This window comes from Dendropsophus ebraccatus, chromosome 10, assembly GCF_027789765.1.
Source record: "Dendropsophus ebraccatus isolate aDenEbr1 chromosome 10, aDenEbr1.pat, whole genome shotgun sequence".
NCBI classification, from domain to species: Eukaryota; Metazoa; Chordata; class Amphibia; order Anura; family Hylidae; genus Dendropsophus; species Dendropsophus ebraccatus.
The window spans coordinates 55,421,629-55,438,890 of NC_091463.1; the positions used below are offsets into that span (position 1 = coordinate 55,421,629).

Here is a 17,262-nt window from a genome sequence, read left to right on the forward strand (position 1 = left end):
CACAGCACTCCAGTGATTCCAGGTGAAAGAAAGTGTAGTTTGTTCCATCAATGATGTTACAAAAAAAATCACAAGTGTGGCATACAAAACTCGACGATTCGACAGCCTCTCGACGCCATTTTCAGATGAGAGGCTGTCGATACGTTGCATTTTGTATGTTGCATTTGTAATTTTTTTTTGTTTCTGTGTAACCGTTGATGGAATAAAGTTCACTTTATTTCACCTGGAAACACTGGAGTGCTGCACATTATTTTTTTCCTGTATACTGAGGTCAGTTGTCTAGACATATCTGCTGGCACCTACCTACCATATTTTATGCAGTGTGGCTTAGATATCTACAGAATAGATGTAGAGAGTGATAGTCACACGGTACCAGAACTCAGTGCCAGTGGACCCAGTCCGGAGCACGTTCAATTAGCCAATCCATAATCCGCAGCACTTCAAAAATTTGTAAAAAAATGGGAAGTTTATTCCACCATGGTTTCAAACAATAACAAAATAGTGCAGCACAGCAACCTTATATGACATTTATTTGATGGAATAAACTTCCCATTTTTTTTACAAACCTTTGGAGTGTTGCAGATTATTGGTTGGTTGGCTAGATAGACAGATATATAGATATGCACTATAAATTGGATCATTAAAATGCATATCCCTGTACTTTGATAGAATTTCTTGATAAAGACCATCTGTCAATCCGTTATCATATTTTAGAACTCAAAGGTTGTGAATTCCTGAAAATCTATGAACAATATAGTATAACAGGGCAATGATAACATCCAGTTTAGTTCTACATTTCCAGGGTTCTAAGAAGAAGCACTCCACAGGTTTTACTGGGATCCAATAGTTCACTGTCTCTTTAAGAGCCACACACCTATATGTTGTAAATGACCTCTAGTGTCTGCTTCAAGATGAATTTTCCATATATGTTGCATCTAGCATATCATGATGGTGGCATCTTATCACAGCATATGGCGGAGAGGTGTACAAACAGTCCGAACATTCCACACATTTTTATTTTCCAATTTTTGTCTGCCTGTCAGCTGAAAGGCAGCAGGGCTTCCTTTGTTTAAATAAGGTCCCTTCAAAACACTGGAGAAAATGTTGCCCAATTACTTAGCTTCCTGCAATTTCTGAGGCATTCAGCAAGGATTTTAAAAACAAGTTATGAAACATCTGCAAATCTGAATTAAAGATAACAAGCAAGCAGAAGAACAGCAAAGGCAAGGGTCAGCGGGGACAGCAAAGTGACGTCTCATCAGGTTAACATGACTCTTTTCCTGTTTTCCTCAGTTTTGCCTTACTTGTTGCGTCTTGTTTTTCTTCCAAAGAGTTTATAGAACATTCAGGACAATTTCTAAACTTTCTCATTAATGCTGTTTACTGGATTTCTGTTCTGCTTTTTATTTGTTTTTAATTTCAGAAGTGGTTGTATGTCACCTTTATGTTCAGTCCGGCTGCAGAGTTAGATGACTGGATAATCAGCAAATTAAGCACTTGTTGCCTCTTGTGTCACCCCCAGTCCTCCTAGTCTGTAAGATCTTGCCAGCAGGTCTTATTTATTTAATTAATTTTAATTATTTAATTCTGTAATGTGTAAATGTAATCACTATATTGTATGTGTGTTTGTATATAAATATACAAATAAGTTAATATTATTATTATTACTGGAGAAAAAAACAGCTTATTTGACCAAAATGTCAGCTATCAGATCCTTTCAGTCTATATCATAGAGGTCTGCATTGTTGTTTTATATCACCTGTAGTATAACGGCACAATCATTGAATCATACTTCTTGATGGCATCTTTCATTTTAACATAAAAAGTAATGTGAAAAAAATATATATATCTATTTCTTCTTCAGGTTGATACTTAAGCAATATCAAATTTATATATTTCTTCTTATCTTTTACTACTTAAAAAAAAGATAACATTTTAATTTTTGCATCTACAGAGCTATGTGAGAGCTTGTTTTTGCCCAGTGATCTGTAATTTTTTATTGGTACCATTTGGTACTCTTTACTGCTTTTTATTATAGTTTTTACTTAAATGTGTTGTTGTTTAATGTGTTCATTGTATGGGATAAATAAAATTATACTCAGACATTTCCTCCCACAGCGTTCCCAATTATGATAACTTTGTGAAGAGTTTTTATATTTGGAAAATAGAAGGGGTGATTTGAGTTTTCATATTTTGAGGGATTATATATTTATATACTCCATTTTAGTACTATGCAATCATTAGATTGCTTCTACAGTTCATGTATATTGCAGTGAACTGTCAACTCACTGCCTGCCAGACTGTAGTAGAATACGTATCATGGGGGCTATCATAACAGAATGGCATCCCAAAACTTGTGGATAGGACCGGCATGCAGTGTGTAACCCCTTAAATGCAACAATCACCATTCACCATGGCATTTAGGAAGTTAAAGAAAGCTCCAATGCCGGTCAGTGCCTACAGAGATCAATTGGGGGGTATAGGACAGGCTTGGCTCTTGAGACCACCCCAAGCTTACCTGACGCCAAGCCTCTGCACACTTACTCTGGTTACGTGTAAGTCGGTTTAAGGGATTTTCTAAAAAACTTTTTAAATTGGGTCGTCCCTAGATCAGCCTTTGCTCTACTTTTCACTTCCAGACCTGCAGTGATGATTCAAATCTTGGCGAGATAGGCACATCCATGTCTTGTGGTGCATTTGGCAGTGGGAAAATCCCCAAATACTTAGGAATAGAAAGCAGCCCGCCATTCACACGTTTGCTTCAACGTAGTTATACTTTATTACCATCCAGTTATACAACATTCAGTAGACAGGACGAGTTTTTTGGCCCGTCTGTAGCCTTTGTCATCTGTCTGATAAATCTCAGTACTTGACGCGATTTATAAGAGGCATAGTCGCATAATGATGATATCATCAATCCAATTAAACAACATGAGGCGAAACAGAACTTCTGAAAACTTGACAATGCATATAATAAACAAAATAGCCTCATAATACACGTGGGGTATTGTTCCAACATAGTGGGATCATGGCTGAGTCTGGAAAAACAAAACAGGGGATTTAGTATAGTTTCACTACTAATTCAACACACTTACTATCTTGTACTCTTGATTTAACACTCTCAGTTCCAATATCCCCGTGTATCCAGAATGTAAAGTAACTTGTTTAAAGGGAACCTGTCACCCCCCGTGCCGGGGTGACAGGCTCCCGACCCCCCCGTTAGAGCCCCATATACTTACCTAATCCCGCCGGGTCCCGCTTCTGGAGGTGGTCGGGTGATGAAGATCTCAGCCGCTGCAGCCCGGCGCGCGCGCTGAGAGATGAGTCCAACGCTCATAGAGAATGACGGAGCGCTGGACTCTCCTGTCATTCTCTATGAGCGTTGGACTCATCTCTCAGCGCGCGCGCCGGGCTGCAGCGGCTGAGATCTCCGTGACCCGACCGGATCCAGAAGCGGGACCCGGCGGGATTAGGTAAGTATATGGGGCTCTAACGGGGGGTCGGGAGCCTGTCACCCCGGCACGGGGGGTGACAGGTTCCCTTTAAGTCTGGGACAATGAATAATTTTTCTGTTTGAAATGATGGGGTAAAGGTAGTAAGAGGTTGTCACACCTAATAGTGGGCTTGTGCTTACTTTATGCACTGGGGCGTCTTCCCCACATACAAGGGCATTTTATCAGGCAGATAACATTACGTGATTCACAAGTATAAATTCTCTTTACTCAATATGCACTACCACTGTATGCAGTGGCGGTCTTTGGCACCAAGCACCCCAACATCCATTGGGGCCCCCACTCCCCGCTCTTGTGATCAAGACCGCTGGACAGGGCTGCTGCCCCGCTCGCTGCTGCCATCTGAACTGTAACTATGAGCACTCGTAATAAGCGCTCATAGTTACATGCAGCAGCACTGACAGGACGGGAGACATTGGCTCCCTTCCTGTCAGTCACTCTTGCGGCCGCAGGAAGGGTTTTCCCTGCGGTCACAAGTGGCAGCTTTGTCCTTGTGGTGCCGGCGCTCCAGTGACATCACTGGAGCATCGGCGCCAGGACAAGAGGAGTGCGGCCTCTTGTGATCGCAGGGAAAACCCTTCCTGCGGCCACAAGAGTGAAGAGAAAAGGAGACGCCTGGACCCCGGTGAGTATAAGTGTTTGTTTTATTGTGTTATATACTATATGGGAGGGGGAGCATACTGGGGTCTGTTTAACTGGGGGAGCGCACATCGGGGGTCTATATACATGGGGGGAGCACACAGGGGGGCTTAAGACTACTGGGGCTTCACAGAGGGGTCTATATACTACTGGGGGCAGCACACAGGGGGTCTATATACTACTGGGGCAGCAGAATAAGGTCTATATACAACTTGGAGAGCACACAGGAGGTCTATATCCAAGTGAGGGAGCACACAGGGGTCTATATACTACTGTTGGGGCATACAGGGGGTCTATATACTACTTGTGAGGCACAGAGATGGTCTATATATAACTGAGGGAGCACACGGGTCTGTATACTACTGGGGCAGCACACAAGGGGTCTATATAATACTGGTGGGGCACACAGGAGGTCTATATACTACTGGGGGAACCACACAGGGGTCTATATCCAAGTGGGAGAGCACACAAGAGGTCTATATCCAAGTGGGGGAGCACACAGGGGGCCTATATATTAGTGGGTGAGCATACAGGGGGTATATACAACTGGGGGCAGCACACAGGAGGTCTATATACTTTTGGGGGAGCACACGGGGGGCTATATATAACTGGGGGAACACACAGGAGTCTATATACTAATGGGGGAAGCAAACAAGGGGTATATACTACTGGGGGCAGGACACAAGGGGTATATACTATTGGGGGCAGCACACAAGAAGTATATATTACTGGCGGTGGTGCACAAGGGGTATATACTACTGGGGGCAACACACAGCGGTCTATTGTTTTGGAACGCGTGTCGAGGGGGGGGGCCCAGACATAACTTCGCTTGGGGCCCCAGAAATGCCAAGACCGCCCCTGACTGTATGGGTGAGAGAAAACATCCCCCGTGATGATATTATTACACTGCATACATTGTAGGCATGCATATGTGCCTCACTTACGTGTCTGTAAAACTCTCTGTGATGAAAGATTGTCGGCTCCCACTAATGAGTCACGAATATTGGGGGCATGCTTATTGCATATAAGTGGTAGACTCTGAAATCCCAATACGCCTGGCTATGCTTTCCTCAAATTGGACAAACATTTTCTTAGTATATTATCAGCTCTATAATCTAAAGGGTGGTACTGTCTCACAAATGGGATGCGCTTAACATTATCGCTTTTCTCTCCTGATCTACCCAGACTTGATATTGCTTGTTTAAGTATGCCTTCCGGATAACCCCTCTCTCAAAATCTCATTTCCATTTCGTTTAATCTCTTTTCTTTTACTGCTGGATCTGTCACAATCCTAGCAGATCTTTGAAATTGAGATTTCAGAATGGAAATTTTTACTGATTTCGGATGTGAGCTTGTGTAATAAAGCAAGCTATTCCTGTCAGTTATTTTTCTTAATAAGTCTGTTACTAATATGCTTGGTTCTTTGACCAAAACCACTGTACTTAAAGCGTAACTGTCATTTCAGGGTCATTTTTCTGAAAATAATAAATAGTAGTAAAAGCGATTTTAAGAAACTCTGTAATAGGTTTTATTTTCCAAAAGAGTTTCCTTCTTTACTCAAAAAGCTGTTTTTCTAGGTCCCCCCTCACTTTAGAAGAAGCAGGATTTCTGTGTCCATCATGCTCTAGGGAGAGGGGAGGGGCTGAGAGGAGTGAGTGAGCATGGAGAAGTCCTGCCAGGCACAACACCCTGCAATCCTCTCTCAGCAAGTTCCTAGATAAGCACTGACCTTTCTGACCCCTGAATCCAGCGTTTTAGGTGCCCAGACAGTCTACAAACAGCTGACCTTCATGTCTCCTCTTCCTGCTCACTCATCTCCCTTGGCCCCTCCCCCCTCCATAGGATATAATGGACACAGCAGAACCCGTCTTCACTGGCTTCTCTGTAATGAAGACGGGTTTGCCTGATAATGCACAGCGTACAGAAAGAGTCTTTTTTGCCTAATAAAACCTATTATAGAGTTTCTTAAAATCGTTTATACTACTGATTTCTGCAGAAAAATAAAATAACAGTTACACTTTAAAAAGCTTTTTATTGAGTTTAGATAATCTAAGAAAACTTCCAATGTGTCCTGTGGCCCCTCCTATACACAAAACATGTAATTGATAAACCTTCGCCATAATTTGACATGTGTCTGAAAAAGATGGAACATGTAGACACATTGGGTGAGATTTATCAAACTGGTATAAAGTAGAATTGTCTTAGTTGCCCCTAGCAACCAATCAGATTCCACTTTTAATTCAACAAAGATTCTTTGAAAAATGAAAAGTGGAATCTGATTGGTTGCTAGGGGCAATTAAGACAATTCTACGTCTGCGTTCACCAGTTTGATAAATCTCCCCCATTGTTCTTCAATATGAGTCATGTAACTATTTGCATATGGGGGGGGGCATGTTTGCCTCTGTCACCGATTCCTGCTTCTGTAAGAGGTAAACGTCCTCAAACATCAAGTAGTTTTACCATAAAACTATTTGTAACAGGTGTATGAAAAATTCTTTATGCACTGTTGGGTAATCGTAGAAATTCAAGATCCACTTAACTGCCTCAATGCCTCTCACATGCTCTATTGACGTATATAAATTAGTTACATCAATTGTCACCAAAATAGTCTCACTTGTTACATCACGGAAATTAGAGATCCCTTGTAAAAACTCGGATGTACCTAATAGGAAGGAGCGGGTTTTATTAGTTAACGGTGTCAATACTGTTTCCAAAACTATTGATAAAGGAGATAATACTGTGTCAACTAAAGCCACAATTGGCCTGCCTGGAGGCAAAATGTAAAATACAGCTGTTATGAGTCTGGATCTTTTGTTTAAAGTGAATGTATCACCTTACTGTCTATATTAAGTGCTACATACCACTAGATCCGCGCCGCTATGCTGAATCAGCTTATGTCGTCACTTTTGAATCGGTCATCCCGTTCTCGTTATTTTCAATGGTGTTTCGATATGCAAATCAGGTCGGTTGTGCACTTGAGATAAGCCAGAGAAGACCAGTTTAAAGGTATCTCCTTCCCCTTCTTTACCTCAGTTCCATCTCCAGTATTGTGCCCAGCCCAGCCTGTTAGTGCAGCCATCTTACAGCCATCATCAGAGCAGGATATGCGCAGGCTCCTACCCGCCTCTCGGTGGTGAATAGAGTATATCTGAGAAGAACTGCCCACCACCCATATCATCACTGCCACTGGATTATAGATACCACTTACACCACCAACGTATGACAGGCCGGGCAAAATACTGGAGGCGGGACTGAGATGAGGAGGCATGTGTTATGGGGGGGAGAAGATATCTTGAAACTGGTCTTCCTGGGCTTACCTCCTGTGCACAACGACCTGATTTGCATATCGGAATACTGTCGAAAATAACAAGAAAGGGGTGACGGATTCAAAAAAGGACCACGCCAGCTGGTTCATCTCAGCAGTGCAGGACTGGTGGTATGTTATATAGGCAGTAAGGTGATACATTAGCAGAGAGGCCCTTCATTGGCCTCTCTGCCTGTCAATCATCCCCCTGAGTAAGCTGACAGGCAGAGCGCGGTGACTAGATACGGGCCTCACTCATGTCTCTGAGCTCTACAGGGGTCTCTTTCCTCATCATGGCTTTAATATACAATGTCAGCTGTGAGACCTTATATAGACAGTGCTTTGTTTTCACAGATCCTTTCCAATTAACTGAATTTACCACAGGTGACTCCAGTCAAGGTGTAGAGAAATAAAAGGACCCAGAACTAAATAACAGAGGGACTGAATACTTACGGTCATGCAAAATTTTTGTTTTTCCTTTTTATTAAATTTGCCATAAATTGCAAAACTCCGTTTTCACTTTGTAATTATGAGATATTGAGGACAGAAGCAGAAAACTTGAATTAGGGAAAATCTTTTTTTTTTTTTTTTGCAACATTTACTTTTTCCTGTTTGTCAAGCAATTTAATGAAAACCCATTAGTTAGTGTTTAATGGGATGAGAAAGAAACTAGAACCTGGATAACCAAAGAAAATTTATTTTTTCCGTTATTTATTAATCTACTAAAGTCTTATGTACTGGTTTGGTCACTTTCTGTGCCCAACAGCAGCTGCACTATTTAGTCATGTCCTTGGTGGCATGTAAATGACGTAGTTGGAACTCATAGAAGGAAACAAATGTCAGTGAGGAAGAAAAGAAGAGAAAGGGTTCTTGGCCTTGAAATCCACAGCAACCTATTTACGTAAATGCAGCTAGTGGTTAAATGGAGGCTCATCTATGTATGTATAGTAGACAGTATGTAATACTATTAATGTGAACATCAATCTACATAGACAGCAATAGCTTTTTTTTTCTTTAGGAAACATATAAAAAGTCTGTGTCCTCCATAATGTGCATACTTGTCCACTGGTACAAGGAAGCTTAGTGACTAGGAAGGAGAAAGGGTGGGAGTTATATATATAAAAAAAACACCTAGAGAGCACATAGGCATTATGTTATCATTATGTTACTCTTATGCTTTGAGTTGACGTTCACAATGTAGTTAGGAGCCTCTTAAATGATGTCATGTTGTGTCACTTGGGAAGGACTGTGCACTGTACCCTTGGTTCAGTAACCTCTGATATAATGGGTACTTTCAAAATCATGTAAATTGTATCTGATGTTAACTACAACATAGATGTCCTCCAATGTTTTTGAGAGTAATATTGCTACTCAAGATCCATGATGCTTGAGAATTAGAAAAAACTGCTGCTTTCTTACAAAAACAGCATCACCATTTTCCCCAGCTCCATTTATATCAGTGGAACTGAGCTGCAAAACCAGCAGCCTGCATAACCCCATAAACCCGCTCCTGAATTTGGTTTTTACTGTACGTCCATTTTTGCAGTAAGTTCCCACAAATTGATGTACAGTAACGCCCGTGGATGACATGGGCACTGTCAGTGATAGCCGGGTACCCGCCGTAACTGCTGGGACCTGAGTAGCGCTCAGGTCCCTGCAGTTAACCCTGTAGATGCTGCAGTCTGTGCGATCAAAGCATCTATAGGATGAACAAAGGGAGGATTCTTCTTCTGGTTACCATCAGGGCTTTGCACCCTGAGCGATAAAAACCTTTGTACATAACGTGTTTTAATATTTTGGCAATGGCTACAATAAAAAGTGCCAGACATTGTGGTGCTTGATAAAAATTGGGAGAGACTTTATGTTCCCACACAATTTGACTGATTTATCAGCATTTGTTTGTAGGCACAACCTCTGTTCACTGGCATGTGCCATAAAAGCAGGATGGGTATGGCACAGTGTATTCTACTCTTCACAGCTGATTTTGTATCTGCTTTTCTGTAAACCCAATCTGCTCTTCTTTTCTTTGAATAAGCTGCCTGTATGCTCATTCATGTTTTTATCCAGAGCATCTTCGCACCATGGTGTTGAATTCCGAGAGGAAACCTTGACTGTTTATTGAAGATTTCACATTGACAAGGCTATTACTTTAATATAAAGCATGGTTCATATTACAGGTAATTTCATGTAGTTACTATGGGAAGTCAGGTAGAGTTTTAAATACTCACAATTAGTAAGGCAATGTGTATGAAGTCATTATTACACGTTATTATAAAACAAACAAATGGCTGGGGCAGGTTAGCTGTTTATTATTAAGCATTATTTTAGTGGAGGTTAGTATTGTTTATAGTCTGTTTATAGTCAGCAATGATCAAACTACAAAACATATACAGCAGCACACGGCGACTGCAATAAAAATATCTATTTCTCCGGCATCTTGTCACCATAGTAACAAAGTGGTGAAATCAACAGCAGTTTTCTTTCCAAGCTAATTCTGAACAATATAATAACAGCTGTGACATTTTAGCAAGAATTCACTATGGAGGTTCCTGCAAGTGTACATTCATTTATTTTCTCCATAACTGTACATGCCCATTAATACTATTTTGATACAGCATTGTGCCATCTAAGAAAATTTACTGAACAAAATGGATGTAATAATTTTAGACATGGCCCATATTACACGCAAGATCAGCTGTTTGAACGAAGTATTGGACTTTATGTAAATTTGCAGGAAGTTAAAAAAAAGTTAAAAGAATTAAGGACCAGAGAGAAAAGACTGGCCACAGTGGGGATGTAAAAGGAAAATATAAAGTATATAAGTAAGTTAATGATGCCACTGTACCACTGCCCCTGTACACTGTACTACTATACCCTACTGATCTGCGCCAGTTCCCCAATGATATGTGCCACTGTGCCCTTATGGACTGTGTAGCCATTCCCCTAATAAACTATGCTACCATGGCCTAATAATCTGTAACACTGTTTACTGATGATTTGTGCCCCTGTCGATCCTTGCCACTATGCCCCTAGTGATCTGTGCTATCATGCCCTAATGAGCCATACCCCTAAGGAACTGTGTCACTGTGCCCCCAACTCAATGTTTCACAAACTTTCACACAGTGCTGACTCCCCTGCTGGACTCTTCTGTTCAGGTCTACCTGCTATAGATGCAAGCAGTGCTAATCACACAGCAAGTGCTGAGCGGCAGGACAGGGAACTGACTGCTTATTTGTTCCTGTGGATGCTATGTTTTTTGTCACCTCTGGAGTTGTGGATCCTCTGTACCACCACCGGCGATGCCAGGGGAGTAGCTAATGTCTCCTGGGCCCTGGTGCAAGAGGTCAACTTGGGGCCCCCCCCCCTCCCTTCCTCGACCAAGCGATGCTATTGTTTTATATATATATATATATATATATATATATATATATATATATATAAAATCTCAAGACTGGTATTACCAATAATACCAGTATATAGGAAATATTATCACCATACATATTACTGCCATACTGTCACTAACCAAATCCTGTATACTGAGACCAATAATACCAGCATACAAGGGGGAAAATATTACCACCACAACCACTACCGTCAACACCATATTGTTTCCGACCAAATCCAGTATACTAAATCCAATAAAACACAGTACCAGATTACAAGTAACAAATATTACCGCCACATACTGACTATCACCACCACATACCAACTAACACTGCCACATACTGACTAACACCACCGCTGCTACTAACACCACCGCTGCTACTGAATAATCCACTGTACACAGATCACTATCACCTGATACAGTCATATAGAGGATGACGCAGCTCTACACAGGTTCTGTACACTATATACATTACAGTGCAGTTATATCAGGTGACTCACAGGGAACGTATTCTCTCATCGGAGTTCTTCCGTTTTCATTTTCTTCTCTATCTGCCCTGGGCCATTATGAGAACTTCTCTGAGCCACAAATCCACAGAATCTGCCAGATAGACATATTAGGCTCCTCACTCTGGCACCATCCTCATCTCTCTACTAACTGCACATCTGTACTGGTCCCTTTACACCCTTTAGTGAGTAGGCTGACACTATGTGATCCCCTTGTAGTATATGCCCCCCTCTGTGTCGACCACTATAGTACATTCCCTAATGCATACACCCCCCGTGTAGTCCCCTATATAGATGCCCTCCGCATGTTATCCTCCTTATAGATGGCCCCCCATGTTATCCCCAATGTTTCCCCCTTATAGATGGCCCTCATGTATCCCCCTTATAGATAGCCCCCATGTATCCCCCCTTATAGATGGCCCCCACGTATCCCCCCTTATAGATGGCCACCATGTATCCCCCTTATAAATAGCCCCAATGTATCCCCCTTATAGATACCCCCCATGTACCCCCTTATAGATAGCCCCATGTTATCCCCCTTATAGATGCCCCCATGTATTCCCCTTATAGATGGCCCCCATGTATCCCCCCTTTATAGATGGCCTCCATGTATCCCCCCTCGTAGATGCCCCCATGTATACCCCTTGTAGATAGCCCCCATGTTATCCCCCTTATAGATGCCCACCATGGGCGGTGACAACAGTAATCAGGTCTGTGTGAGTCAGGACACTTCCTGGTGGGGGGTGGAGGGGGGAAAAGACAGGGAAGGGAGGCAGATAGGTGATTGAAGCACATTACAGAGTTATATAACTTTGTAATGTGCTTCAATTACTGGGAAAAAGTTTTTAATGGCACTTGTCCTTTAATAAGTTGAATGTAAATGTCTTTCAGTCACCCAGTCAGAATCCTGACTTTAACCCTATCGAACATTTCTGGAGAAACCATAAAATGGCTGTCCACCAACATTCTCCATTCAGTCTGGCAGAGGATCTGCAAAGAAGAATGCTAAGAAATTTCCAAACCCAGGTATGCAAACCTTGTGACATCATATCCAAGAAAACTGGAGTCATTACCAATTACTGAGTACTGAGTTAGGGTAGCTTCACACGTAACGGATCCGCAGCGGATTTCACGCTGCGATTTGCAGCGAAATCCGCTGCGGATCCAGGTATAGCGAAGTTCTATGGGGTCCTATAACCGTAGCGGAATGAAAATTTAGATATGGGACCTGGCCCCTTCAACCCCCGGCCACCTGCAGCCCCGGCCCGAAGAATGCATTACCTTCTCGGCGCCACAGCTGTGTGTGAGGCTGCCGGCTCTCCTCGCTCCCCATCAGCCAATCGGTGCACGGCAGCACTGATTGGCTGATGGAGAGCAAGGGGAGCCGGGAGCTTTACTGCAGCCGCGGCACCGAGAAGTTTATTGGAGCTGGCTTACATATCCGCAGTGGAATGAAAATTCTGTTGCGGATATGGAACCCCCATAGACCTTCACAGTACATGGATCCGCAGCGGATCTGGTACATGTGAAGATACCCTTTAAGGGTCCTACTTTTATCTCAACGCAGTATTTAAATTTTTCTGATATTTTAGTTTTTTTCAGTAACCGAATAAAGATTTCTAACCTTCTGATTTCACATTCCCAGATTGATGGAGGAAACTTTTTATTTATTTATTGTATTTTAGCCCTGTATAGTATATTATTTTAGCACAATGTAACAAAACGTGAAAAAAATGTTAATTTTTTGAATGCATTCTAAATCGACATACCAAAAATCCACAGTGTTTCCGTGTTTCCAACTATGTAAAAGTAGTAAAAGTATTTCCTTTATATGTTTTTTAACTTTAGTATTTATTCCTGGCTACATGTGTAAATCCAGCCTTATTAAAATTCCCCCTGTGTGTTTATATAGATCTTGTTTCACACTACATTTTTTTTTTTAGAATGCAGCCTTTCTGATAACTGATATATGAGCCCCTCTCGTTCACTTAACTTCCGTTTTATGCTTATTTTTCTGGAATGTTGAAAGTTTCTCCTGCGATTTCCAGAACAGACCAATCAAATCCTATGCTGCTGGGAGAGAATTAACATTTGTGTTTTGAGAACAACACTCTCATTCTCTTCAGATCCCAATGAACCCGGATTATCTTGGTGCTCACTCACTTGGTTTACAAAATCCTTTTTGTTACTAATTGCCTTTTCCTTTGTTACCCAGTTCAAATATGTAATTATGAAGTCATCCTGCAGTTCTCAGTTTTGGAAAAATATTTTTCAAACAGCGTTCTCAAAAGTGGCTACAGGGGTCATGTTTTCTACCTGGCTTCTAACAAAAGCATTGTGTGAGAATTCTGCATTCAAAGCCGTGCGCACTAATGTCAAGGTTACAATGTTTTCAAAGTTAGAAACAAATTTTATTGAAAACAGAATTAACTGCAGCCCATATTGAATAACCGGAAAGTATTTCGACCTGTTTTACATGAACCTTTCTTTTTTTAACTTTCTACAGAATTTTTGGCATTTTTCATTGTGTTTTTATATTTTGGTACATTTTGTGTTCTTGCTTAGGTCCTATAGAGAAGCCCATGAAAAACACATCAGAAAAAATACCATGCATAGAGAATACTGTGTTTTGAAAATAAAAGCTACTGATAAAAGACACCAAATTGCCACAAAACACACTTTTATCTCTAAAAGTAAAAAAAAAAAATATTTCATGAGAGTGCAGCTTTTATTTTATATCCTGCTATTGAATTCAAGTTGTGCTGTTAAACAATACTATATATCAGTGATAGCTAACCTTTTAGGCTGGCTTTACACTTATACGCCCATCCTGCTCAGTTTCCCTCTGACACAGTAGCAGAGAGCCGGAAGGAAACAGATCTTTAAACTGGTCCCATTCATTTGAATGGGACAGTTCAAAGCATGCAGTGATGTCATTGTTCCACCGGACAGGCTGTATGGAGGAACGCATCTTGCAACTGAGTTGATCACAAAAAGGATAGGATGTCTGATGACGACTGATGCCTTTTTGTGGTATCAGTTATCATCAGTTTCTGGTAAAAGTAGGATGATGGACCACCTTATGAATGTAAACCCAGCCTTAGAGACCAAGTGCCCAGAAATATTTTTTAAAATAATGAAACCCAATGGCCTCCATTATAAGCCCTTGGGGTCCATCAGTTATCAGTAGTAACCATTAACAATGGAAACCACAATGTAAATGTAAACAGTTTAATAAATGCAATCTGGTCCTTCATGTTATTTCACAGGACTAAAACTCACAGGTGGAACCTATCCAAATGATCTGACAAAACAAGCAATGCTAGACCCAGTTCATTTTATGGCTGACTATTTCAGCCATGTTGTTTTGTTATATGCCTTGCTTCCAAACTAGAGGGGTTTATACACCCTTGAGCTGCTTGGTTTCAGTATTTTTAGCATGGAAGGATAGCAGGGGGCACTCTACACAGTTGTACACGGGATTGAACACTACACTAGACTTAAGGCCTTATTCACACTTCCCATAACCTATGGATCCGTATTTCCATACTCGAGTGCCTATTGATGTCCATTGGGTTATTCACACGATCAGTAGATTACAAGGGCGCAAACCCATCCTAAAAAAAAAAAACATGTCCTAGTGCGGACCCAGATTTTTTGCCGGACTCTCATAGAAATTAATGGAATCTGCTATTTTCAACAGATTTTAACCTTTTGGCATCCGTATTTCGGTAAAAAAACATTGAATTAAAAAAGATGGAAATACGGATGCTCTACAGATGCCCAATCCGTAATTTTTTGAGGATTGTATGGGTGGATAGCAGGAGGAATATACTAACAAGAAGAAAAAAATAAACGTGTGCATTACAGTATGTCTTCTTTTCTTCCCAGCAGCATCTGGTCAATTATATATACTCATATACTCCTAGACTACTGTGTGACTAGACGCGTTTTTGTATCCACAATTGATGCAGTACTCTATATAGATATTCACCTGCTTACCTCTGGGGAAACGTTCAGCAGACTAAGTTTTACAGTCCCTTCTAGTGCAGTACCCGAACATGGTGTCAGCTTAGCAACATTCCTAGATGCTGTACCAATTCCCAGTATCATATTCTTGATTCTGCTTGTTTACTATATAGGCAGAATCATTGTTTTTTTTGTGTGAAATATCCGAACCCCAAGCCCCCATCCCCCCGCCGTCTAGTCTGTAGCCAACTTTAAAAATAAAATTAGCTGTTGTCTTGGTGACCCAAATTTGCAGTTACCCCACGAGAAAGGAACAATCTCTGTTGTTTATAGCAGCGCAGTACATATGCCATCAAATCTCAATATTAATTTGAAATTCAGCCCCAGTAACATTAAAATATTATAATATCATTATTATAGATTCATGAAGAAGCCAGTCAGTACAAAAAGAGGTTAACTGAGAGAATTAAATCATAGCGTTTTATTGAGACGTTTTTGAATAAATTGCAAGTCGGAGCTCTATTAATTCCTATTTATGTCTCACTGTGAGCACTCCTCCTATTATAAAAAACAAATCACATGTGTAATTAAAAGTTGCCATCGAATAAAATGCACATTTTCCTCAGAGGAAAAGTTGTAATATATTATAGACCACAATCTGTGTTAATATTCAGATTTTATTCTGAGAAAATTGTGCCATCAGTGACTTAGCCGCACGCGTTCCCCTGTCTCCGTGTGTGTTCCGCCTCGAGTTTATTGGATGTAATGTTATGTATCATTACGTACATCTTTATATCAAAGCTATGTATAGAAAATTCTTAATTCTGCTCTCTGCATGGTATTTATTTTTAAACTAAAAGGTGTTATCATTCATGAACACGTGTTGACTTTTACCCCACTAACTACACCTTATCATAGGCGGTAGCTGGCAGGGAATGGGCCCCAGGTGCTGTGTGCCAAGCAGGGGGCACCAACAAGCCACTATGCTTTGGCGAAGGAGCTGCAAGATCCATTTTCCTGCCCTAGGTAAAGAACGGCCTAGCTACAACTTTCTTATTTATAGTTTCCTGAATTGTCACTGAAAGATAGGAACTGCCTAATATATGCAGAATATGTATAAATATAAAGGTATAATGGTAACCTTTAACCCCTTGCAACCCATGACGTATCTGATACGTCATGGTGATACGGGGGAAGTTTAGAGAGGGGTCCCGTCGGGACCCCGCTGTGAACGCCGCAGCTCGCGGCTGTTATCTGTAGCCGGAGAGCACCTCTATTAGCCGACGCAGGTCCCGTTGCCGCGCCGGCTAATTAAGCATCTAAATGCAGCTGTCAAACCTGACAGCTGCACCTAGATGCTGTGCTCCGCACTTCCCTCTTGTCTAGTGTGACGGATCTCCCCCCCGTGATGTGATCGCGGAGGGAGATCCATTCTGCTGGCCGGGACAGGCCTCAGCGCCGCAATGACGCTGATCCCGGCTCGGCAATACATTGCTCTGGTCTGCAGCAGGCCAGAGCAATATATCACTGATCTCATCGATCATTGCTGTGTATATACACAGCATTGATCTCTATGAGAAATCACTGCTGTGTATATAGAAGGCCTCCAGAGGGACTTCTAATTAAAGTTAAAAAAAAAGTAAAAATGTTATTTATTAATAAAAAAAATCCCCTCCCCTAATAAAAGTCCAAATCACCCCCCTTTTCCTTTTTTTATAAATAAACAAATAAATAAACATATCTGCTATCGCCGCGTGCGTAATCGCCTGAACTATTAAATTATCACATTCCTGATCTTGCCCAGTAAACGGTGTGAACCCAAAAAAAAAATCAAAATTGCAAAATTGCGCATTTTTGGTCGCTTCAAATCCAGAAAAAAATGGAATAAAAAGTGATCAAAAAGTCGCATATATGCAAACAAGGTACCGATAGAAAGTACAGATCATG

At 41.3% G+C, this 17,262-nt stretch overlaps 1 long non-coding RNA gene across 2 annotated transcripts in view; it reads left to right on the forward strand.

Moving 5' to 3' along the window:
- The first annotated feature begins 1,167 nt into the window (after positions 1 to 1,167).
- Positions 1,168 to 17,262, forward strand: part of LOC138802686 (uncharacterized) — a 62,312-nt gene continuing 46,217 nt past the window's right edge. Inside the window, exons 1-3 of one of the 2 annotated variants that reach the window (XR_011364800.1) lie at positions 1,168 to 1,262; positions 9,523 to 9,632; positions 12,238 to 12,372. This is a non-coding gene — a long non-coding RNA (uncharacterized lncRNA). Of the gene's footprint in view, positions 1,263 to 9,438; positions 9,633 to 12,237; positions 12,373 to 17,262 lie in introns of those variants that run through there. The other variant, XR_011364799.1, reaches the window with a different exon arrangement.